General features: G+C 41.1%; 1 protein-coding gene across 1 annotated transcript in view; it reads left to right on the forward strand.

The window, feature by feature from the left end:
- LOC109925306 (docking protein 6-like) overlaps nt 1-25,685 on the forward strand; it is a 383,122-nt gene that overhangs the window by 233,110 nt on the left and 124,327 nt on the right. The window lies entirely within an intron of this gene.

Here is a 25,685-nt window from a genome sequence, read left to right on the forward strand (position 1 = left end):
GACTCATTCTTTCTATTTACTCTTCTATTAAAATAGAGACACTCAGTATTTTTGGTGCTGTTGCTCCTCCTGTATCATAAGTATTCCACAGACCCCTTGTGACACAATGTATATGTTTGTTCTACAATATTTTGCTTGTTCGTATATACATACATGTAAGTATGCTCTTAAATACCTCTCTTTTTCTGGAAAATTATAGATGGTATTTTTTGGCTTTCAATCAAAAGAAGCCAAACCTGCATTATAGAAAGGGGAGTGGGGTGAAGTGATAAATTAATAAAATTGTGAATGACGTGCATTAGGTGCAAGTCACTTATACTTAAAACCTTGCTTTATGTATAAAGAAGGGCTTCAGCGTCCTGAACTGTTTATGATAAAACTAGTGTTCACCATTGCCCAAAACCTTTCTAATGGGCGGCACAGTGGCTCAGTGGTTAGCACTGATGCCTTACAGTGCCAGGGATCTGGGTTTGATTCCACCGTCGGGCGACTGTCTGTCTGGAGTTTGCACGTTCTCCCCATGTCTGCGTGGGTTTCCTCCAGGTGCTCTGGTTTCCTCCCACAGACCAAAGATGTGCAGGTTAGGTGGATTGGCCACGTTAAGTTGCCCATAATGTTCAGGGATATGTAGATTAGGTGTGTTAGCCATGGGAAGTGCAGAGTTACAGAGAAAGGGTAAGGGTATGGGTCTTGGCGGGATGTTCTTCGGAGGTTCGGTGTGGACTGTGCATTTGTGGATAGAAAGGTGTTGCAACCAGTCGTCTTTCCTGGACTGGATCAAAGGGCCTATTTTGTTTGCCGCTCATAAGCCTTAAGAAGAGGCTGTCATCTTATCAAGATGTATTATATGTAATCAATCGGTTACAAGTTCAACTTACATAGTTAGACATCTTTGCTAAGTCTGTAACGGGACCTGTGGATGGAAGTTGACACTGCAGGAGATCCTGACATGTAGTGTCTTAGCTCCATATGACCCAGCATATCGTCATCAGATTGAGTGATCCCCAAGGCAGTCTCCAACATCAACCCTTCCAGGACCATGACCCCACACATCTTTCTTTGCCCCCACCCCCACCAACCACCCGACCCTAAGATTTTTCCCATAATTAACATCTGTGCATTCATGTATGTAAATTATTTTGCCACTACCCCACCTCACCCCAAGTCTCTAATTTCACAAATTCAGGCACTTTGGAGGGTTCACAGTTTTTCAAGAACATGTTTTGTTTGGACTTTGATGACTAGTAGGTGTTTGATGACTCTCTACCTTGACTATACTTCTGATCGCGTGGTCTGTAAACTGTCACTCTGCTTGGAAACCTTTTATTTATAGGATGTCCCTTTGGGGAGGGCATTGTTCATGTTAAGTTGCTAGTTGGTCCATTACCTTAACTGAAGGATCCTAATGTACTCAGTTTTTGTTTCAGAGCAACTTCTCCAAGTAGTTACCCCATAACATCTCCTGAAGCAGTTTTAAGCCCATGAGTTTCAATCGTGGAAAAACGACTGCTTAGTCGAATCAAGTATTTTCTTTATTGCAGTATCATGGATATATAAACCAGGTACTGTACTTTGACTGTGTTGAGAGTCTGTGGACATTGGTTTATTTTCCATTATATTTAAGCAAAATTTTTATTGTCAATCTGATGAGAGATTTGTGTTGAATTATGTAAACTCATGAGTCCTTCTCATTGAGTACACCTTCAATCATTTGCCATGGGTGCCATACTGGTGCACCAGATATTTTCCCATCTTTGATCATGGTACTGGAGGATTATCGCTTATCTCTGTCACTAGGAATGGTAATGATGCTATGGAAGATAACAAATTGAAATGTTCCTTTTGAATTTGTGTCAATTCATCTGACATCAAATTCAGAACTGATGCACCTATTTCTTCTGCAGCTGGTTTTGCTGTGTGATTGACTTCAGTTCGATTCCTCAGTGGGTTGTATTGCTCAATCCTGCTGCACACTCAACTACTGAGTCTTGCTGCCAATGGTTGCTTCTGCTTGCACACTTCCTTGTTTCTGTCATTCGAAGGTCCTTTAGTGAGGATGAGAATGGAAAGCATTTCCACCACTAGTTGAATACTTGTAGATTTTCTTCCTGTTGACACTATACAACAATTTTCTTATGCCAACATAAGGATCTCAAAATATCCTTTCTTTATTTTGGGTTCTCCCATTAGTCTAGGAAGACAGTGAAGTCTTCTACCATACTTCCCTTGACCAGTTAGACTACAACAATTTGTTTTGGGCTAGATTTTCTCTGACTTGCTTCTCTTTGAGTTGACTTAGTAGACCTTGTTTTTTTCATGACATGTATGTAGGCTATTGGAATTAGTTGGACACGTTCTGCCACCTCGAGTTGGAATGTGCATGCAGACTCTAAATAATAGCATTGATTGTAAATCATGTATACATTCTCAATTCTCTAATGCAATACATGTTTCAGAGCTGCTTGTGGCAAACCTTTAATCTTGAGTTATACCACTAAACCACTGTAATCCCATCTCTATCGGCTGCAAATTTTGTTTCTTAAGCCATTTCGTCAGATAGGAGAATGATGCTAATTCCTGTGTGAAGCTTAAACTTTAGGAATGGTCCGCTGGCTTAAGCAGATTCCTTCAAATTCAAGCCACGTAGATAGCCATTTTCCTCTGGAATGCACTGGATAACTTCTCTAATGCTCGTGGCTCATTGTGTTGACATCTTTGAGGAGACATTGAGTTTTTGCTGCTCTGAGATAATATCCAACTTGTACACGAACTCAAAAATTGACCAGAAGTTTCATAGAATTTGAAGAATTCTTTTGTAGAATTCTAGTTTTGTAGAATTCCTTTATCATAGCCAGACACTGCAGTGACTTTGATTCTCAATATCTGCTGTTTAGCCTTGCCTTTGTTTAGGCTTGTCATGTATCTCTTTGGCATGTTTATACCTGATAAAGTAGAGAGCTTCTGTTGCTCTCCTGTAAAGTTATCCTTCACAGTTCAGGATTTGCCATGAAGCCTCTTGGCTTCTCCTTCCAGCATAAACTGAATACATTTCTCTAAAGTCTGATCTCTGAACTGCAACAAATCTGAATGATAAATCCTCAGTAATCCCAACAGCAAATTTTTCTCTTACAGATTCTGATTTCAAAGCTCCCCATATCACAGTTTTTCATTAATCTTATCAGTAAAGTGATGGAAAGTGTTATCAACAGTGCAATCAAGCAGCACTTGCTCAGCAATAATCTGCTTAGTGATGCCCAATTTGGGTTCCACCAGGGCCACTAAGCTCCTGACCTCATTACAGCCTTAATTCAAATATGACCAAAAGAACTGAATTCCAGAGTTGAAGTCAGAGGCTGCATTCTACTGGCTGGAGCATCAAGGAGCTCTTGCAAAACTGGAATGAATGTGTATCAAGAGGTAAACACTCCGCTGGTTGGAATCATACCTGGCACATAGGAAGATGGCGGGTGGTGTTTGGAGGTCAGTCATTTCAGCTCTAAGATGTCTCCTCGGTTCCTCAGGTAACATCCCAGTCCTAACCATCTTCAACTGCTTCATCAATGACCTGCCCTCCATCATAAAGTCAGAAGTGCAGATGTTTACCAATGATTGTACAATGTTCAACACCACTGGTGATTCCTCAGACACTGAAGCAGTCCATGTCCAAATTCAACAAGACCTGACTTGGGCTGAAAAGTGGCAAGTAACATTGACACCACACAAATGCCAGACACAAACCATCAATGGGCAGCATGGTGGCTCAGTGATTAGCACTGCTGCCTCACAGTGCCAGGGACCCGGATTCGATTCCACCCTCAGGCGACTGTGTGGAGTTTGCACATTCTCCCTGTGTCTGTGTGGGTTTCCTCCGGGTGCTCCGGTTTCCTCCCACAGTCCAAAAATGTGCAGGTTAGGTGGATTGGCCATGCTAAATTGCCCATAGTGTTCAGGGATGTGTAGATTAGGTGGGTTATTGGGGGGGCAGGTCTGGGTGGGATGTTCCGAGGTTCGGTGTGGACTCGTTGGGCCGAAGGGCCTGCTTCCACACTGTAGGGATTCTATGATTCTGTGATTCTATGACTCTGTCTCCAATGAGAGACAATCTAACTATTGCCCTTTTACAATCAATGGCGTTACCATCACTGAATCCCCCAATATCAACATTCTGGGGGGTACAAAAACAGACATTGCTGGAGAAACTGGGCAGATTTGGCAGCATCTGTGGAGAGAAAGCAGATGTAACATTTCTAATAGAGTGACCCTTCTTTAGAATGGGACTTGAAGAGTTAACTCTGCTTCCTCTCCACACATGCTGCCAGAACTGCTGAGTTTCTCCAACAATTTTTTTTGTTTCAAATTTCCAGCTTCCACAGTTCCTTGTTTCATTATCATGGGGATTACTGTGGACAGATTACTCGCCAGATAAATACAGTGGCTACAAGAGCAGGTCAGATTTTAGAAATACTGCAATGAATAACTCCTTTAACTCCCTAAATCCTGTCCACCATCCACAAGACACAAGTGAGGAGTATGATGGAATACTTCCACTTGGATGAGTGTAGCTCCAAGAACAAATAAAGAAGCTTGACACCATCCAGGATAAAGCAGCCCACTTGATTGGCACTACATCTACAAGCATCCATTCCCTCCGTTGCTCAGTAGCAGCAGTTTGTACTACCTGCAAGAAACACTATAGAAGTTCACCAAAGATTCTTAGCCAGCACTTTTTGAATCCATCACGTACACTACCAAATTGATCAATTTGCTTTGTTTAAGAAAAAATAATGCATAATCCATGCTTTTTCTATTACTTGAGCTTTGTATTTATAGCCTTAATGTTTGTATTCCTGTTAGAACAAAGGTTTCAGTTACGGATGCTAGCTTTTATTATGGACTCAAATGTCTTCTAACTATCTCCTTCTGTTAGATTCTGCCTGCTTTAGTTTTAAATTTCTCTTTTGTTGCCTTAGTTCCACTTTGCATTGTCCCTGGTGCTGTTACCTCTGTATAAATTATTTCTACGTTCTTCGATGTGCCTACTGTAGCCATATCTAATGGTGTCTGCTCGCTAGTGGCAATTCTTGTTTTGAAGTATGTGTACTTTTCAGTTCTAAAATTTGTCAGCCTGTTCTGTGTGTCAATGATATAGAGTTTTTCTCCTTGTCTAACAGTGAATTTGAACTTTACTGTCAGAACTCTGACATGTTCACTTCCTAGCTGAACTCAAACCAAGAATGATCCTACAGATCCTAACTTCCTGACGGGATCTGTAATTGTTAGGTGTGTCTGGTTGTTAAGCACTTCCTAGCTCACTCTGCTTCCCTTGCACTTCTTACCAGGTATGAAGGAAAGGCTTTAGCCTGAGTACTATTTCTCCCTTGTTCTTTCCACAAGTTCCTGCTAACTACTTCACCTGCTCACCGCTGCTGTATGTGTGAGTAATTCTTAAAACAGTGAAGTCTTAACACTTGCCTCCTGGAACTTCTTTCTCTTGGGGTCTACTGAATATTTTCCACAATTGTACCTTGTGATATTAAGCAATGATTCCCACTGCTGATCACCATATGTTATTTGTAGGTAGAAGTATGCAGCCACCATTTATTTCTTTTAACTGGGTCTAAGTACCTTTTTGATTTAGGTTGGTACAAAATAAACTACCATCGAGTCTTAACATAAAGAGGCTATTGATTGAATAATGTAGTTTATTTGAAGGTAGTAAGTCGAGGTAAAAGACATAGTCACTATGACTATGAAGCGACGTGTGGAAATGGGTCTTTACTTCTTGAGTTACTAAGACATTCTGCCTAATTCACACAGACCAGCGTGGCATCTCTAGTTTGGGTGGAGCCCAGTGCAGTCTCCAATATCATCCTTTCAGAACCAACACAACACACATTGTGTGAAAGCACACAAACGTCAGTGACGTTACTAGTGTTCCATTTATCAGGGTGCATGCATAGTCAAAGGGATGATGGCTCAAAGAAGGCAACGAAGAAAACCAGGCGAAGAGCAGTGTTGTTGAAAGGTTGAGCATAAATTGCTATTTGGATGGTGAAAGTGGCAAGCTGCAAGTATAATGCAGGATTCCTTTTGCTTGGTGGTCCCTTTGAAATGTTTGAACTGACTTCTGGTTAAGATGCTACGCAGTAAAGGATTTATATAACATTATGAATTCACCATTCATTTCCCCATCTCACTCCAAAGTGCATTTGTGTTTGGATTAGCATTCTTTATCTATATGCAAAATATGATAAACATTCAATACAGTCAGCTCTGGTTAAATCAAAGCCTGGATATTTTCATGTAGAATGTTTATTCCACTCAGTAAAATGTAAATGATAATCAGAATAAATGATTTAAGTAAACCTTTTAAGCTCAGCAACAAATACAGAAGTTGCTGGAAAACCTCAGCAGGTCCTGCAGCATCTATGGAGAGAAACCAGAGGTAATGTTTCGGGTCCAGTGACCCTTCCTCAGAACTGAACAGAAATCCTGTCGGAGAGAGGAACAGAACTTCTTCAAATTGGGCATGCGTGGAAGAGATGTAGCAGAGTTGAATACTAAAAAAACTGAAATGCTGGAAATTAGAAACAAAAACCGGAATTGCTGGAAAGTTTCAGGTCTGGCAGCATCTGTGGAGTGAAATCAGAGTTAATGTTTCAGGTCCAGTGACAGTTCTTCAAAACTAAGAACTTCTAAGATCAACATTCATTCTATGAGAAACCAGACGATGTCCAGCTATGTTCTGTTGCTGCTGGTTTAGCAATTTATTGTATAAGCATTGTCTTCAGAAATGAAACAGAGGCCATTTCCCAGTTTTGCATTAAGCATGAAGCTTAGAATAAAACTAAGAACTACAGATGCTGGAAATCTGAAACTAAAACAAAGTATTGGCAGTTCTGAGGAAGGGTCACCGGACCCGAAACATTAACTCTGTTTTCTCCTTCACAGACGCTGCCAGACCTGCTGAGCTTTTCCAGCAACTTTGTTTTTGTTCCTGATTTACAGTATCCGCAGTTCTTTTGTTTTTTTTATAAGGTATTGGCAGTGTCTAGTTCTGATAGAGGGCCACTATACTCCAAACATTAATTCTGTTTTTGTCTACCGATGAAGTTAACCATACTGGGAGATTGTCAGTTTACCTTAGGAGTTCACATAATATTCTATCAATGATGCATTGAATTGGGATTAGACAGTGAGTGTCTGTAATGCCACACCCTATGACTGTACGTCACGAATACAGTCCAAAAATTTTCATATATTAATCACAGAAAAATATCTGGATCAAGCAGCCTTGCTGAAGTTTTGGCAAGTGGAGATACTGTCTTGCCATCACATATTGGCTGACATAATTCTATTTCCAGTGATAGGTGATAAGGAAGGTGACTTTGGGGTTGAAGGTCAGAAGTGGGGCAAGGTTTTGCGTGTGGATCAGAAGTAAGGGCAGAGGTGGCATTTGAGGTTCTCACTCCTGCATAGGTCCAGTCCCACAAATTAATGAAAACTGTGGGATCCTACTCTGCTCTAAAATGACAACCAGCCCACACTGGTTTGCCAATTGGGTAGGCCAACTTTCTTTCTTTCTAGCTGCATGGATGTAATTGCAGCCCAGGCAGGATGAAGCCCTAAACTGGTTGTTAATTCACCATGTAAGGGCCTCAATTGATGGCAGGGTTAGAGGCTCAAACTTGAGCTTCTATTCTACCCAGAACTAAATTTCTGCCATGACAGAAAGATGGCAGGTATCTCTCCGATGTCAGTCTGTCCGATTATCTTCCTGTTGTTTTGCTGAATGAGTAGCATTCCACCCAGTCTTTTGACAATATAGGTATAACACTCAAAGTCTGTTTATCTGCAAAATGGAAATGTCTGCAAAACAGACATTTTTGTTGTAGAGAACTTTACAGTTTGAGCCTTTGCACACTAATTTCCATCTGTTTGACAAATACTTGCCCAGACTTGAACAGGAGCAGCCACAATAAAATGCTGGCCATTCACAATACTGTTATATAATACGTTATCTTGAGAGTATATTCAACCACGACTATCCGCGGAGCAATCAATAAATCAGTTTGAGTAACCAGACGCTTTTCAAATGATGTATTGGTCAGCACTATATTGGCTGAACCCCACTCTGGGTCAGCTCCACCTTACAGCCTGAGGAGCTGTGTTTCTTACCTGATTCTGATTGGCAACACTCTCTCAAATGGAAAAAACCAGATATGATCAAACTGCTAACTGAAGGTTGATATTGTGTGAGATGAACAACAACAGTGACTGAAAGTGCTTACTTTGAATCGCTGGCCAGGTTGGATTTCCAACATCTGGGAAAATCCAATATCTGGGATGGTCATGATCCTGAAGGTGTGGAAATTTGGACATACCGATATCAATTAACTGCCTTTTTCAAATCTTTCCTCTTGTTTATGAATGTTCTCTGACTGCAATACACTGTGCAGGTGACATTGTTGGACTGGGGTGGACAAGGTCAGAAATCACACAACACCAGGTTATGGTCCAATAGGCCAAGCAGCATCAGAGGAGCAGGAAGGCTGACGTTTCGGGCCTAGACCCTTCTTCAGCCTTCCTGCTCCTCTGATGCTGCTTGGCCCGCTGTGTTCATCCAGCTCTACACCTTGTTATCTCAGATTCTCTAGCATCTGCAGTTCCTGCTGTCTATGGTCCGATAGGTTTATTTGAAAAAACACAAGCTTTCAGAGCCTCTCACCTCCTCCAGGTATTAGTGAGAGAGGTAGTATCAGACACAGCTTCTCCGACTTGCAAAGGTTAATCCCTGGAAAGTAACAATTGACATTAAAACTGGTCTAATGTCATTGTTTTTCCTCCATTAAGAGATAAATGGCTGTGGGGCTGCTGCAATGGTGAGGGATATATTTCAAATTGCACTAAATGGTCACTAGTATTAGAGGAGGCCAAGACTCCAGCTGCCACATTGATTGATGGAGCACTTCTCATTAGCTTTTAGTTAGACAATAAAAAGGTAATGTTTTCCTATTAGAAAAGGTGGCATTTGATTGGTGTAGAAATTTATGGGTGAAACGTGCTATGTGATGGTGATCAACTACTATAGGCAAAAGGAAAAGATTTAGAAGCAATTGGGCTATAAAATATCTAAAAGTAATATGGTAATTTATATAGAAAATATACAGATCAAGCAGAATTAGTAAGTTATGATGAACATTTTAAAAGTTTTGTTTGAGGAGCACATTGAGAGTGACAGGTAATGAATGGTTGACCTGAAACAGTTATAGCTCTGAAGCCATTTCTAGGGTCTTGCATTGGCTGTCAAAGATTGAGATGAAATTTATAGTGAAAATGATGATGGAGCCCTGCTGAATTCATCCAATGAAATCTTAAAGCAAACGATGATATACTTGAGGTAAAATAAATAAAAATCAAATTTGTGGATTCTGTAAGCATTCTGAGTCTAAAAGCAGTTTGTTTCAGAGATGGATTAAGTTTGGAAAAAAAAGCCAAGTGTGTATAAAAAGTAATGTACGGTGATCATCAGTGCTATATAATGTAAACATAATGTTCTAGAAAACTCCAGGTTTGGCAGTACTTGTGGCTAGAGAAATAGAGTTCATGTTTTGAGTCCAATATGACATTTCTTCAGGACTAAAGAAGTGTGGGAATGTGATAGGTTTTATGCTGTTGAGAAAGCGAGAGGGGGGCAAGTAGAACAGAAGAGGAGGTCAGGGCAAGCTTAAAGAGAGAGGGAGTTAGAGGTCAAAGGTGAAATAGAAACAAAGGTAAAGGGAGTGATAATCATGTGGAAGTGGTGAAGTATTGGTCTTGTGTCAGTTTTAATAGCAGAATATAGACCAGCCCAATCAGTAAGGAATGACATGAAGTAAGGGTATAGGCAGTGGAGGGAGGAAATAAAGTATAAGATATCAGAATGGAAGATAGTTTATTGATCTGGTCAGTGCTTTATACACTGTCTTCACAATACGTAACTCAATGTATAATTTCAATTATGGAACTAGAGAAAGCAGAGTTTTAGATCAGCATTGAAGAGGTCTCAGTAAGGGGTCAGTGTATAACTTAGGTGGGGACCTGTAGCTCCACAGAAAACATTTGAAAATAAATTCCTAAGAATTCTGATAGCTTCTCGGAAGATAAGTAATTAGAGGTATGAATTGGTCACAATCCAGTACTGAGTATATAATCAGCAGTTCTCAGAGAGCAGCCCAAAGCTAAGAGAAACCTGGACAATGGGCTTCATTTCAATCCACTGGGTTAGCTGTAGGCATCCACCACGCTTCAGAATTAAAATGTGACACTGTCGCAAACAAGATGTAGTCTCAATGAACAACATTATCAAACAAATGGCAAAAAGTCTCTAATTTCTGATCGGTGTCATTTTCGCATTTCCATCACCCACTTGTTTTAGTGAATTACTAATGGCAAAAGGATTTCATTCTTCAGGAGAGACAAATAGCCTGCCTTATAACATGGTGCAGAGAATGGGGTGAATTTTGGGCAACGAGGTTGGACAAGTTGGGAGATGTTGTGGAGAGCTGTCCCTGAAATGCAATATTGTGATTTGTTTCAGGATTTTACCAACAGTAGAAAATCTGTAAGGAAATTCTACTGCCCAAGACACATCAGGGCTGCAATTAGAATCACTAATCAGCCTCTGGACCATGTTTTCCCTGCTGCTTTAATGGGGGAGTTTGGAATTTTTGCAGAGGTTAAAGGTGGCGGTATTCGTGGAAGGCTACCATGACGAACACTGAGTGAAAGTAGGAAGGCGCGCAATCACAGACAGGACTCCAGTAGCAGAGGGGGTTCCCCTCACAATCCCAAAATATTTAAATAGTTAAAAATCAGTTATTCATTGAATTACCTCTGTCTCCATCAAAGTTTTAACCTGAGGGTTTTAAACTTTTGAAAAACCTAGGTTCGATTTGATGTTTCTGCCACTAGGTGATATTAGATTTTGCAGTCTAATCCCTGTAACATACCTAGTTTCTTGGGATTCACTAACACTGCCCATCATTCAGCTGACACTGCAGCATTTGTTTGTTTCTTTAGCCTTTAAAAGAACCTGAAAGCTCTTTAAAAAAGTATCAAGAATATGCAGAGGATGAACTTGTGGTGGCTCAGTGGTTAGCATTGCTCCCTCACAGTGCTAGGGACCTGGGTTTGATTCCAGCCTTTGGTGGCTGTCCATATGGAGTTTGCATGAGTTTCCTGTAGGTGCCCCAGTTTCCTCCCATAGTCCAAAGATGTAGCAGTTTAGGTGGATTGGCCATGCTAAATTGACCATAATGTCCAGGGATGTGCAGGCAAGATGGATGAGCCATGGGAAAGGCAGGGTTACAGGGATAAGGAGGTGGGTATGGGTGGAATACTCTTCGAAGGATGGGTGTTGACTAGATGGGCTGAATGGCCTGCTTCCACACAGCAGGGATTCTATGATGCTGTGAATTGCGAAATCTTTATTCGGGGAATTTTATATCCTGTAATATATTCAAACAGATTGTTACTGTGTGAAAGAATGAGAGGAAAAGCTGGACACCTGCACTGTTGGTTGAAGCATTTATTCTATGTTTTACAAACTAGAAGCTTAGACAGGAAGTGATTTTCTTCATTAAATAAAATTTTGAAATTTGAAGCAAACAGCTACTTCCTCGTGTCCCACCTGATGATTAATGTTTTGTCAAGAGGTACAACATGTAAATATTCAATTGGTCATTACTTTCAAATATTGAAATTGAAAGAGATAAATGTCTCCCGTCACCACCCCCACCCCCAATTTAATTGTGGTAATGAGGTTTTAATGGGTTTTATGCTGATGTTGAGTGTCCTAGAAATCTAGAAATAACATTATAGGGAGACAATGGACTAGTAGTATTATCGCTAGACTATTAATCCAGAAACTCAGCTAATGTTCTGGGGGCCCAGGTTCAAATCCTGCTTGGGCAGATAGTGGAATTTGAATTTAATAAAAAAAAATCGAGAATTAAGAATCTATTGATGACCATGAAATCATTGCCAATTGTCAGGAAAACCCATCTGGTTCACTAATGTCCCTCAGGGAAGGAAACTGCCATCCACACCTGGTCTGGCCTACATGTGACTCCAGACCCACAGCAATGTGGTTGAATCTCAATTGCCCTCTGAAGTGGCCCAGCTAGCCATTCAGTTGCATCAATCGAACGGAGTCTTGACAAAGAAATGAAACCAGATGGACCACTTGACATTGACCTCGACACCGGAAAAGACAACAGCAGAAACAGCCCTGCCAACCCTGCAAAGTCCTCCTTACTAACATCTGGGGGCTAGTGCCAAAATTGGGAGAGCTGTGTCATAGACTAGTCAAGCAACAGCCTGACATAGTCATACTCATGGAATAGCACACTGAATCAGGCACCACCATCACCAACCCTGAATATGTCCTATCGACCAGCAGGAATAAACCCAAAAGAGGTGATGGCACAGTGGTATACAGTTCAGAGAGAGATGCCGTGGGCGTCCTCAGCATTGACTCTGAACCTCTTGAAGTCTCATGGCTTCAGGTTAAACATGGGCAAGGAGACATCCTGCTGATTTACCACGTACCTGTCCTCCCTCCACTGATGAATCGGTACTCCTCCATGTTGAACAACACTTGGATGAAGCACTGAGGATGGCATGGGTGCAAAATGTACTTTGGGTGGGGGATTTCAATGTCCACTACGAAGAGTGGCTCAGCAGCAGCAGTACTGATCGATCTGGTCAGGTCCTAAAGGACATAGCTGTTCGACTAGGTCTGTGGCAGGTGGTGACGGAACCAACAAGAGGGAAAAACACCAATCTGCTGGCTGCAGACGCACCTGCCCATGACAGTATTGGTAAGAGTGACCACCACACAGTCCTTGTGGAGAGGAAGTCCTATCTTCACACTGAGAATACTTTCTATCATGTTATGTGGTACTATCACTGTGCTAAATGGTACAGACTTCAAACAAATCTCGCAACTCAAGGCTTGACATCCGTGAAGTGCTGTGGGCCATGAACAGCAGCGCATTATACTCCAATACAATCTGCAACCTCAAGGTCAGCATATCCCCCACTCAACCATTACCATCGAGTTGTGATCAACCCTGGTTCAATGGAGAGTGCAAGAGGACTTCCGGAGCAGCACCAGGCATACCTAACAGTGAGGGGTCAAGGTGGTGAAGCTAGAAAACAGGATGACTTGTATGCTAAACTGCATAGGCAGCAAGTGATAGACAGAGCCAACGGATCAGATGTAAACCCTGTGGTCCTATCACATCCAGTTGTGAATGATGGTGGATAATTAAACAACTCACTGGAGGAGGAGGCTGCACAATTATCCCTACCCTCAATGGAAAAGCCCAACACATCAGTCCAAAAGATAAGAATTCTCAGCAATATTTGGCCAGAAACACCAAGTGGATGATCCATCTTAGTGTCCTCCAGTGATTCGCAGCATTATATATACCAGTCTTCGGCCAATTTAATTCATTCCACATGTTGTTCATAAATGGTTGGAGGCACTGGACACAAAGAGTATGACCTCTAACAACATTCCAGCAATAGTACTGAAGTCTTTTGCTCCAGAACCTGTTGCTCCCCTAGCCAAGCTGTTCCAGTACAGTTACAACACTAGCATCTACCTGGCAATGTGAAAAATTTCCCAGGTATGTCCTGTACATAAACAGTAGGGCAAATCCAATCCGGACAGTTATTGCCCCATTAGTCTATTGTCGATCATCAGTAAAGTGATGGAAGGAGTCATCAACAGTGCTCTCAAGCAGCATCTGCTCAGTGACTCCCAGTCTGGGTTCTGCCAGGACCACTCAGCTCCAACCTTATTGTAGCCTTAGTTCAATCATGGATGAAAGAGCTAAGTTCCGAGGTGAGGTGACAGTGACAGCCCTTGACATCAAGGCTACATTCGACTGAGTGTAGCATCGTGGAGCCCTAGCAAAACTAGAATGAATAGGTATCGAGGGCAAGCTCTCCACTGGTTGGGGTCATATCTGGCACAGAGGAAAATGGCTGTGATTGTTGAAAGTCAGACATCTCAGCAGGAGTTCCTCAGGGTGGCATCCTAGACCCAACCATCTTCAGCTGCTTCATCAATGACCCAAAACAATAATGGACAGCAAACATACACGAGCACCATCACCTTCAAGTTCCCCTCTAAGCCACTCACTATCCTGACTTCCTTCAGTGTTGGTGCATCAAAATCCTAGAATCCCCTCCCTTAGGATATTATGGGTCAACCTACAGCATGTGGACTTTTAAAAAAACTTTTGGTTTCAGTGGTCTGAGTGTGATCAGCCAAGTATTGAGACAGCAGAGCTGAAGAATCTGTGGAACACTTAAACATGTTTCATTGAACAGCACATTAGAGAAGATACTGTGCAAATTTGATACAAAGCATAATCTTTAAACCTCTATGCACTAGAATCTTTGAGCAGCAACAGTCATAACGTAATCCTGTAGATCAGCTATTGCTGCTAATTATTAATACAAGTGACAGATCACAGAAATTTAGATGATTAATTTGGAGGTTGATTCCATAAGACCACAAGGAACAGAATTAAGCCATTCAGCTAAGTTTGCAGGTGTTGCAAAGATAGGTGGAAGGTAGTGTTGAGGAAGTGGTGAGGCTGCAGAAGGACTTGGAAGGGCGAAGAAGTGGCAAATGGAATGCAATATGAAAAATTATGAGATTAAGAACTTTGGTAGAATGAACAGAGGTGTAGATATTTCTCAACAGGAAAAGGCTTCAGAAATCTGAAGCAAAAAAGACTCGAGTCCTTGTTCAGGATTCTCTGAAGGTTAACGTGCGGGTTCAGTTGGCAATTAGGGAGGCAAATGCAATGTCAGGATTCATTTGAAGAGGGCTGGAATACAAGAGCAGAGATGTACTGTTGAGGCTATATAAGGCAGTGGTCACACCGCATTTGGGATATTGTGAGCAGTTTTGGGCACCGTATCTAAGGAAAGTTGTGCTGGTGTTGGAAGGGATTCAGAGGAGAGTGACAAGAATGATCCTGTGGATGAAGCGCTTGTCGTATGAGGAGCAGTTGAGGACTCTAGGTCTGTGCTCAAGATGAAGGGGGATCTCATTGAAATTATAGAATACTGAGAGGCCTGAATTGAGTTGACATGGAAAAGATGGTTCCACTCGTAGGAAAACTAGGACCCGAGTGCACACCTCAGAGTGAAAGGACGACCCTTTTTTCCTTATAGAATCCCTACAGTGTGGAAACAGGCCCTTTGGCCCAACAAGTCCACACTGACACTCAGAGCATCCTACACAGATCCATTCCCCTATAACCCACCTAATCTACACATCCCTGAACACTATGGGCAATTTAGCATGGCCAATCCACCTACCCTGCACACCTTTGGGCTGTGGGAGGAAACCAGAGCACCTGGAAGAAACACACGCAGACGCGGGGAGAACGTGCAAACTCCACACAGACAGTCGCCCAAGGCTGGAATCAAATCCGGGTCCCTGGTGCTGTGAGGCAGCAGTGCTAACCACTGAGCTACCATACCGCTTTCTGGCAGTTAAGGCTTCGACCACTGGTGATTTTCACCTTGTAACACTAAATAGAATCCAGAGACAGGTAGTGATTGACTGACCTGTTGATAAATGTCCATAACCCATTCACAAGACAATTCAATCTTCGCTGATATCCCTTAGAAAGTCATTAACCAGTGCTGCCAGCACTGTTGTTCTACTAATTACACTGAGCCTTCTAATAGTGATTACTGCTTGCATTTATATATTGTAGTGCCTTTATTGTGGGAAGATATCCCAAGTTACTTCTCTGAAGCATTGTCAGCCAAAATTTAATCATCACGCCACATTAAGAAATAGAGGGAAAGATCACTAAAGATTTGGTCAAAGAAGTAGGCTTCATGGAGCATCTTAAATGAGGCTAGTGACATAGAGATGCTTAGTTAGGAAACTCCAGAGCTTAGCATAGCATTCTGAGGAAGGGTCATCAGACCCGAAACGTTAACTGATTTTTTTCTTCACAGATGCTGCCGGACCTGCTGAGCTTTTCCAGCAACTTCTGTTTTTGTTCCTGATGTACAGCATCTGCAGTTCTTTCGGTTTTTATCTAGAGCTTAGCGTCTTCGCAACTGAACACATGGCTACCAGTGGCAGAGCAATTAATATCTAGGATATGCAAGAGGTCAAAGTAAGATCAAGAGCATAAGAAAATGCCTGAGTAGACCACAATGCCTGAGTAGACCACTCAGCCCCTCAACCCAGTGCTGCTATTGAAAAAGGTTGTGACTGGTATTCTACTTCAATTCTACTTTTCTGCACCAGCCCTACAAACTGAGATTCCAGTAGCTGCCAAAAACTGACCAATTTCTGTCTTGAATATACACAACAATTCACAACCACCTTGGACAGAGAATTCCAAAGATTTACAATCTTTTGAATGAAGACAGCTTGACCCATATCAGTTCTGAATGCCCAACCCTGTAATAGATTATGCGAGAAATTGTGGCCCCACTTATGAAGAACTATTTGCACCAGTTCTGCAGAGGTTACCTCTGTGTACCTCAATGGTGTATTTCAGGAAAACTATGTGTACTTTGCAGCTGGCAGCCCAGGAAATTGACATAGGCTGTGCATCAACCCGTTCAAGTCTCTTAAGAATACTCTATATATTTTTATCAACCTGTTCAGACATGTTATGATATACCTTCGGCACAGCTGGAACTTGAACCCAGACTTCTGGCCCAAAGGTAAGAACAGTACTACTGTGCCACAAGAGCTGTTAAGAATTTTATATGCTTGAAAGAGAGAACCATGTTAATGCAGAGTGAGAGGTAATTTGCTTTGGAAGTGCAAAGTAAGTCTTAAATAGTGAGAGATTGGGCAGTGTTGATGTGCAAAGGGATCTTTAGTGTCCTTGTTCACAAGTCACTGAATGTTAATATGCTGGTCCAACAAATAATTGGGAAAGCAAATGATGTCTTGACCCTTATCACAAGAGGTGGGGCTAAAAATGACTTGTTTGAATTGTACAGAGTCTTGGTGAGATCACACCTAGAATATTGTGCAGTGTTTGAGTCTTCTTCCCTGAGGGAGCTTAAATTTATAGAGAGAGTACAGTGAAGGTTCACCAGATAGATTCTTGGGATGGCAGGACTGTCTTCTGAGGAAAGCTTGAAGAAATGAGGTCTGTATTCTTTCTAGTTTAGAAGAATAAGAGATGATCTCATTGAAACCTGTAACAACCAGAACTGCGTACACTACTCTGGCTGTGACCTTACTGATGCCTCAAACAGTTTCATGCTCTTGTGTTCAGTGACTTGACTAATAAAGGCAAGTATTCCATATTCCACTTATCCACTTGCCCTGTTGACCTCAAGGATTTAGGGACCTACACACCAAGGTTCCTCTGGTCTTCTGTGTTTCACAGGGTCCTTCTATTCATTTCTTGTTAGTCTTTCCCAAAATGTATTGCTTCACACTTTTCAGGATTAAACAACATCTGGTATTATTCTGCCCATCTGACCAGCTCATCTATATAATTCTGTTGTCTAAGGCTTTACTCCTCACTATTTGCCACACCACCAATTTTGGTAACATTTGCAAGTTTACTGATCAAACCTCCTACATTCATATCTAGATCACTAATGTACATTATAAACACCAAGTGACCCAGCACCAAACCCTATGGCATGCCACTGGACACAGGCTTCTAGCCACGAAAACACCCTTCAACCATCACTCTTTGCTTCCTGCTACTAGGCTAATTTTGGATTTAATTTGCCAAATTGCCCAGGATCCCTTGGGCTTTTACCTTGACCAGTTTCCCATAGGACATCTTGTCAAAAGTCTTTGTAAAGTCCATGGAGACAACATTAACTGAACTACCCTCATCTACTCAGAAAATTCCAAATTTGTTAGACATGGTCTTCTGTTGACAAAACCATGCTGACTATCCTTGAATAATCGTTTTATGTTGGCTCTGGTATAATTCTCCCTTGATTTATCACTTGGTCATCCTTTGAATTCATGAATTTCAGGATTGTTGCTCTTACTTGATTTATTTATTTATTTACAAGATTGTAAAGCCCATTGTTTAATATCATGCTTTCTCTACTAATGCTTTGTTAGCCACGATTGAAGGTTTCCAAATGTTTTGTGTTACTTAAGGGAATGCATATTAGTTGCAAGTTTTGAATGGATTCTTTAAATGTTTACCTGTACTTTGTTCACCATCATATCTTTAAATGTGGTTTACAATCTAATTTAATAGCTTCCTGAAAAATATTGCACAGACCTCCTGTAGCAACTGGACAACATTCAGAGCCACAATAATTGGGAGTTGCAGTCACTTTAATTGCCATGGTCAGAGCAGTTGCAGCAATGCAATGAATTTATGAATCTTTGCTTTAAAAGTGGCAGAAATACCTAATGGTATACTTTATGCAGGACCCTATCAGGTTCATTAGTTCATAGAAAAATCTTCATGGAATCAATGCAGCGTATGGATCCAATAGGCAAGGTTTCACCTGACTGACTTCCCTAATGTCCTGCCAGACTCCCCTGGGCCCAGTAAGTTTGTGTTGTAACTCTTTCTCCATTCTGATGGTGTATAATGCTGTGCCCATGGTGAAAGCCATTACACACTCTCAGTTAATCTGAATTGAGGGTTACAGTGAGGCAAGTTGGTGTTGGCTGTCCTGGAAGAGGTACAAGCTGTATAGAAAAATGAAGAGCAGGCATCACTTATTACAAAATTTGAAGGAAGGGTTTTAAAAAGGAAAGCACTTTGGAAGTGTATGATCTAAGTGATGTCAATGTCCTCTTCAACTCATCAGCTTATTCCAACCCACTGAGATAGTACACTATACGGTGAGCCCCACTATTTCTGGATTATACCAAAGGTTGAAGTTTTATTTCAAAGGAATGCACAGTATCACAATTTACCTGATTTTCAGACTAAGGTTGGTAGAAAGCACGGGACAGGCGCAAAGCAGTTGATGTGGTGTATTTGGATTTCAGTAAAGCATTTAATAAGGTTCCCCACGGTAGGCTATTGCAGAAAATACGGAGGCATGGGATTGAGGGTGATTTAGCGGTTTGGATCAGAAATTGGCTAACTGTAAGAAGACAGAGGGTGGTGGTTGATGGGAAATGTTCATCCTGGAGTTCAGTTACTCGTGGTGTACCGCAAGGATCTGTTTTGGGGCCACTGCTGTTTGTCATTTTTATAAATGACCTGGATGAGGGCGTAGAAGGATGGGATAGTAAATTTGCTGATGACACTAAAGTCGGTGGAGTTGTGGATAGTGCGGAAGGATGTTGCAGGTTACAGAGGGACATAGATAAGCTGCAGAGCTGGGCTGAGAGGTGGCAAATGGAGTTTAATGCGGCAAAGTGTGAGGTGATTCACTTTGGAAGGAGTAACAGGAATACAGAGTACTGGGCTAATGGTAAGATTCTTGGTAGTGTGAATGAGCAGAGAGATCTCGGTGTCCATGTGCATAGATCACTGAAAGTTGCCACCCAGGTTGATAGGGTTGTTAAGAAGGCGTACGGTGTGTTAGGTTTTATTGGTAGAGGGATTGAGTTTCGGAGCCATGAGGTCATGTTGCAGCTGTACAAAACTCTGGTGCGGCCGCACTTGGAGTATTGCATACAGTTCTGGTCGCCGCATTATAGGAAGGATGTGGAAGCATTGGAAAGGGTGCAGAGGAGATTTACCAGGATGTTGCCTGGTATGGAGGGCAGGTCTCATGAGGAAAGGCTGAGGGACTTGAGGCTGTTTTCGTTAGAGAAAAGAAGGTTAAGAGGTGACTTAATAGAGACATACAAGATGATCAGAGGATTAGATAGGGTGGACAGTGGGAGCCTTTTTCCTCGGATGGTGATGACTAGCATGAGGGAACATAGCTTTAAATTGAGGGGTGATAGATATAGGACAAATGTTAGAGATAGGTTCTTTACTCAGAGAGTAGTAAGGGCGTGGAATGCCCTGCCTGCAACAGTAGTAGACTCACCAACTTTAAGGGCATTTAAATGGTCATTGGATAAACATATGGATGATAATGGAATAGCGCAGGTTAGATGGGCTTCAGATTGGTTTCACAGGTCGGTGCAACATCGAGGGCCGAAGGGCCTGTACTGCGCTGTAATGTTCTATGTTCTATGTTCTATCATGAATTATTATTTATTATAAGTAATTAGGCTGTGCTATAAGGAAATGGATAAAAACTATTGATACATAACAGCATTAACTAAAATGCTAATCCCCTTACAAACTCACGCGCATGCGCATGCACACACACAGACACTCACACACACAGACACAGACACTCACACACACAGACACAGACACTCACACAGACACACACTCACACAGACACTCACACTCACACTCACACAGACACACACAGACACTCACACTCACACTCTCACAGACACACACACAACACTGGAAGTTCAGTCCACTGATCTTTGCTTCCTGATTCTGAAGTTACAGTGATCCTACTTTGGATCACCGGGCCGTTAGTGTTCTCTTGTCTTTTTCTGGAAGTGTCTACTGGTTTGTAAGAAGTACAGAGTGACTGATTTATTTGGAAAATGTCTCTGATTTATCAATTTATAATTCACAACTCACAACAACAATAGCACACTTCGGTGTAACTTGTTCCCAGTTCCAATCTGCTCAGTTACCAAGATCCAATCAACTTTATTGTAGACAACTCCTCAGCTCCTGATCCTGTACACATTGTAGGAACCCATAGCCACAGTAAAAGAGTTCACAGCAGGTATCAGATTCCTTGCTGTGAAATAATGCAACCACTCCTTTTATTAAAAATTTTTTTTTTCTCCTTGCAGTCCACAGTTATAAAGACTTAGAAGTAAAAGCAACACTTCTTACAAGCTCTTCACTTTGACTTATGTAAAGTGTTGAGGATATTGTTAGACTGTCCCTTGAGTATAGAATTACACCAGTTATAGCTGTGTCATAAATTCAGGAAGCATCTGTGTACTAGAACAGTGCAGCAATGTAAATGAGCCCCAAGAGACTTTGGACTAATATCTGCACTGATTAAAAAGATTGAGGAGGTTTAGTGTAATAAAGGGGCATAAGCTGAAATACAAATTTTCTTGATCATTTCGGCAGAATACTTATGTAGCACTCAGCTAAATAGTTTAGCAATTGGCAATGTCATAGAATCATGCAGTTCATCAGGAGGCTACTCAGCCCATCATACCTGTACTGAACAAACAGGCACAATGTGGAATGTGAGGAATCTGAGAGTAATGGCAAGGGATATCAACTAGTGCTTAATACGTCTTTTCAATTGCATTTATTTAGGCCCTTTTCACTGAAAGTCTTTGTACATTTCACACTTCCTTTAGACACTAGGAAATTCCTTGGAGCTACCCCCACTCCTCTGCCATTAATTTCCTGGAAATGCAACAGCAAATCCCATTTTTCCAAGACGGTGACTACTTTATAGCTGATTGACCAATCTTCTAAATTGATCTCCTATTGCTGGAGGGTTGCGGTGTGCACAAGGTTGTATTGTATATGTTGGTGCTTTTTTTCACAGAGGAAAAGAGAGACCTTATTTAGCACTTGCCAATATTATAATGGAATTACTCCTGTAGAATTTGCTGAATTTAAGCTCATTAACTATTCATAGTGAGCTTTCATTCCATATCATGCCTTGTCTTGGGAGCTCATTAATAGGAAACTGGGAATGGTGTCCACTGGGCAGGTTGGTGCACTAAATTACATTAGTTGAATGACAAAGGGGACAATTTGTGGCCCTTTGAATTTTACGTGCCCAATTTTAATGACCTCTGCGTCCAGTTACCTCTAACATTCTGTCAAACAAAACTAAGATTCATCTTTGTGCTGTTAAACTAAGTTTCCCAAAAGCATATTTTAGTTGAATAATTGAGTAAGAAGGAATCTTTTTTCCATTTGGCTAAAAAGGCCAAAAAGCAGAGATGGTGTTCAGGCAAAACAGTTAACTGTTAGGAGGAAACTAATTTATTTTTAACAAAGCAAATGATTAGAAATTGAGACAGTCAGTTGTGGCTTTCAAAAGGGAATTGGATAATTCTCCAAAGAAAAAAACATTGCAAAGCTGTGAGGTAATGGCAGGGCAATATGGGAGAATGGGACTGGCTCAGTATCTCTTGCTGAAAGCAGACTCAACAAGCTAACTGACCACCTCCTTCTAAGTTGTAACTATTCAATGCATCTGGAAATGGACTCTGCTGAAAAAAGTTTATAAATCAGCAGCTGTACCTTGGTCTGAGGCGATCTTATTCTCAAACATTGCCATATAAATGTTATGTATTTATGGCTCTATCAGGATCCATGCAATCATGATTCCAATTAAACCAATCATTGTAGCAGAAATCCTGATGGATAAGGCTGTCCCCAAGCTCTCAGAAATGCAATATTATACTGGAGCGATTTCTTCTTTGCTATTAATGCAATGTCTAATTAGATTGATATTGAAATGGAGATTGGCCAGGCTCATCATTATCATAAATTGATGTCTTGGAGATAATTGGGCATTTGAGTACATATGAACTAGGAGGAGAAGCCACAATCATCCTTCATTCCATACAGTAGGAGCTAGAAATTCAGCGTCAATTGATTTTAGCATAGGAGAAGAAAATAACTCTGATCATTTAAAAGGTGAACAATAAAGCGGGAATTAGCTACAGTGTTTCAACTAATGTAATTTAGTGCACCAACCTGCCCAGTTGCTTACTGAGGGCTAAATGAACCCAGAATGCAAATTCAATCTTCAGTTTGTGAAAAGAATGTCAATAATAAAGGCCCTTTGAGTGAAGCTTCCAATAAGGAACCAAAGCAGAAAAAGCGCTTCTCAATATCATGCTGGGCTGACATTAACTGACATCAGCTGGGGTTGCATTAACAACAATATAAACAAAGTTGCTGCAAAAGCTCAGCAGGCCTGGCAGCATCTGTGAAGGAAAAAACAGAGTTAATGTTTCAGGTCCAGTGACCCTTCCTCAGAATTCTTGCATCAACTTGATTCTGGATGGATACCATTAGTGAAGTAAATTAAGATGGGAAAAGTTGATTTGCCGAGTGTTAATTTCACCTTGCAAGTGTTGACAATTCCCACTCTGTGTGCTGCCTCAAGTAGTTTTGACCACATTTCACCTTTGTTTTATTGAAAATAGTAGTGATGTTGTCTGCGAGATAAATATACTTTGCTACTTCATAAGTGGTCCCATCCATGTGTGGTTAGAAGAGGTCTACGCTGATAGACAAACCAAAAAGTAATAATTGAAAACAATAATTCAAATAATCCAACACTTGTGAAGTCTTCACCAAGTACTTGACCAATGCCCCTTCTTTTTCTCCTGTTTTGATAAAAATGTTGCTCCTACAAACTTAAGATTTAATTTCTGAAGCATAGGATTTTATGTAGACAGTGCTTTAATGTTCTATTCAATCATCTAGTATCGAAGCATTGACCTGTTCTTTTTGACAACACAAGCTGTGGAGCTTTAGCATTCCATGTGTTCTTGGACTTTGTGAATGATTACCCTCTTGTTCCATCTTGTTTAACTTGAACTTGAGCTTGTCTTTAGTGTAAACACAGCATTTACATAGAACATTTTCCCACAATTGTACTAGCGTAACTCCTCTCAAATTACAACTCTATCGTAGTGATCGGGTTATAATTAATGGTCAAGGATTCAATTGGTACATCTGTTCTCTGAATCTGATTTTCTTCAGGTAATTGAACAATGTCGGGTTTTTCCATACTGGTAGCCCTGAAATTGCTGGATCTCTGGTGTTGACTTTGTAGTCTTAACTGCATGTATATGTATACGTATACTTCAGTGTTGCAGATCCAATGTGCAGAATTGCTGATCCATTGAATGCTACCTTTGCACTTGTCAGTTCTGCCATTATCTTGTACTTCTGTTGGTATATATCCATGTGCAGCTTAAGAGGCAAGATATTAGCATTCACTCTATTGTCTATCTTGGCCCATGAAGAGTCTTTTCCAGTTTTCAGAGGATATGTGATATTGATGGTTGCAAATCAGTCAACAATACAATGACATGCACATATTCTGTGATGTTTATGAAATTAAATGCTTGCTCATAATACTCTGTAAGACTTTGGCAATTGTTACCATCCATTTCTTCAGTTCTATAGCCATTTCCTGAAAGTGTTGCTCTCAATGTTTGGCATATTCACTGTTCCTACCAGAGTGTCAACTATCGGGATTTTATCATGAGCTTTAGTTGGTCCTGCCAGGTTAGCTTTTGTAAACTGAGGCTTCCAGTGTCTTTTGATATTACAGGCCTTGAATATGATTTGCTCGGATAACTGAGAGGTTCATGTGGAAGACCATGTCTTTCACTTGCTTTGCTGGGTTTGATTGACCTATCATGTCAATAGAAGAAGCTACACACGGGGCTTGTAGACTTTGCCAGACCCTGGGAATTGCCTTATATTTATGCCCATCTATAATAGTGCTTAAAGAGTGTATTCCTTTATCTTCTTGACAAAATACTTTCGATAAGCCTCAATAGATATTGGTGCTAACACCAACTTAGTGGCTCTTACAGCCAACTATGTATCGGAAAAACACAGTCTCTGCCCTTACATCTCCAGCAATGAAGAATGTAATCTATATACTTATTTGGCTGTTGTCTGAAGGACAGAAATTCCTGGCAATGAATGCGAAAGTTGAGCTTGACCTGCAGTTGATCTTTTGAGGTGGACCATACCTTATTAAGATCCTTTTGTTTCTGTTCTGATGCTCCTGATATGTTTAGTCTGTGAACCACTTCATTACCTCTTGCAATTTTTATCTGGACACTTTGCTTGTCTGGTTTCGACACTGCCAAATTATTTTATGCTTGCTTGAACAGCTTAAATGCAGAGTAAATATCTGTTGCCTTCCAGCTGAGCCACATGAATTTGATAGACATTTGGTCAATGCTCTTGGGATGCACTGTCTTTGCTGGATGCTTTACCAATGTTCAGGGTTAAAAGATCCAACTGCCTGCAGTACCTTGGTCACCACTCCAAGCTTCTGTGCTTTTTTGCTGCTGTCTGTGTGTGGTGCTATTGTCCCCTTCATGTATGTATTCAGGACTCACCAACAAGGTGGTGTGCCGATAATGTGCAGACAAGCTAAAACGTGCAAAAATATCGGGATGGCTGCAACAGCTTCTCCCAGCTTTTTGAAACCTTCCTGAGCCGAAATTGTTTGTTTGACCTTCAGTTCCATGCAAAAAAAATCACGCAGCCATGTTGAGATTCAAAGCCATAGTCCCCAGACCATTAGCCTGGGTATCTGGATTACCAGGTCTAATGACCGGTACTATTACACCGTTATGGCATAATCCCTATGTGGCTTAGTGCCTTACTTTATATTATACTGCTATTATGAAGCATCTTGGATCATTTCATTACATTAATGAGTCTTTTTTAAAAAAAATTTAATCTATTTTTCTAGTCAACCTGTTCGTAGATGTTATTACATACTTTAGGATCTGATAGGATTTGAACCTGGGCCTCCCGGTCAAAGCGTAAGGCCGCTATACCCCAAGAGGGCCTCAAATATCTTTCTATGTTAAAAAGACCACCATTAGCAGAGATAGTAGGAACTGCAGATGCTGG

Source organism: Rhincodon typus, chromosome 4 (assembly GCF_021869965.1).
Source record: "Rhincodon typus isolate 14 chromosome 4, sRhiTyp1.1, whole genome shotgun sequence".
Classification (NCBI taxonomy): domain Eukaryota; kingdom Metazoa; phylum Chordata; class Chondrichthyes; order Orectolobiformes; family Rhincodontidae; genus Rhincodon; species Rhincodon typus.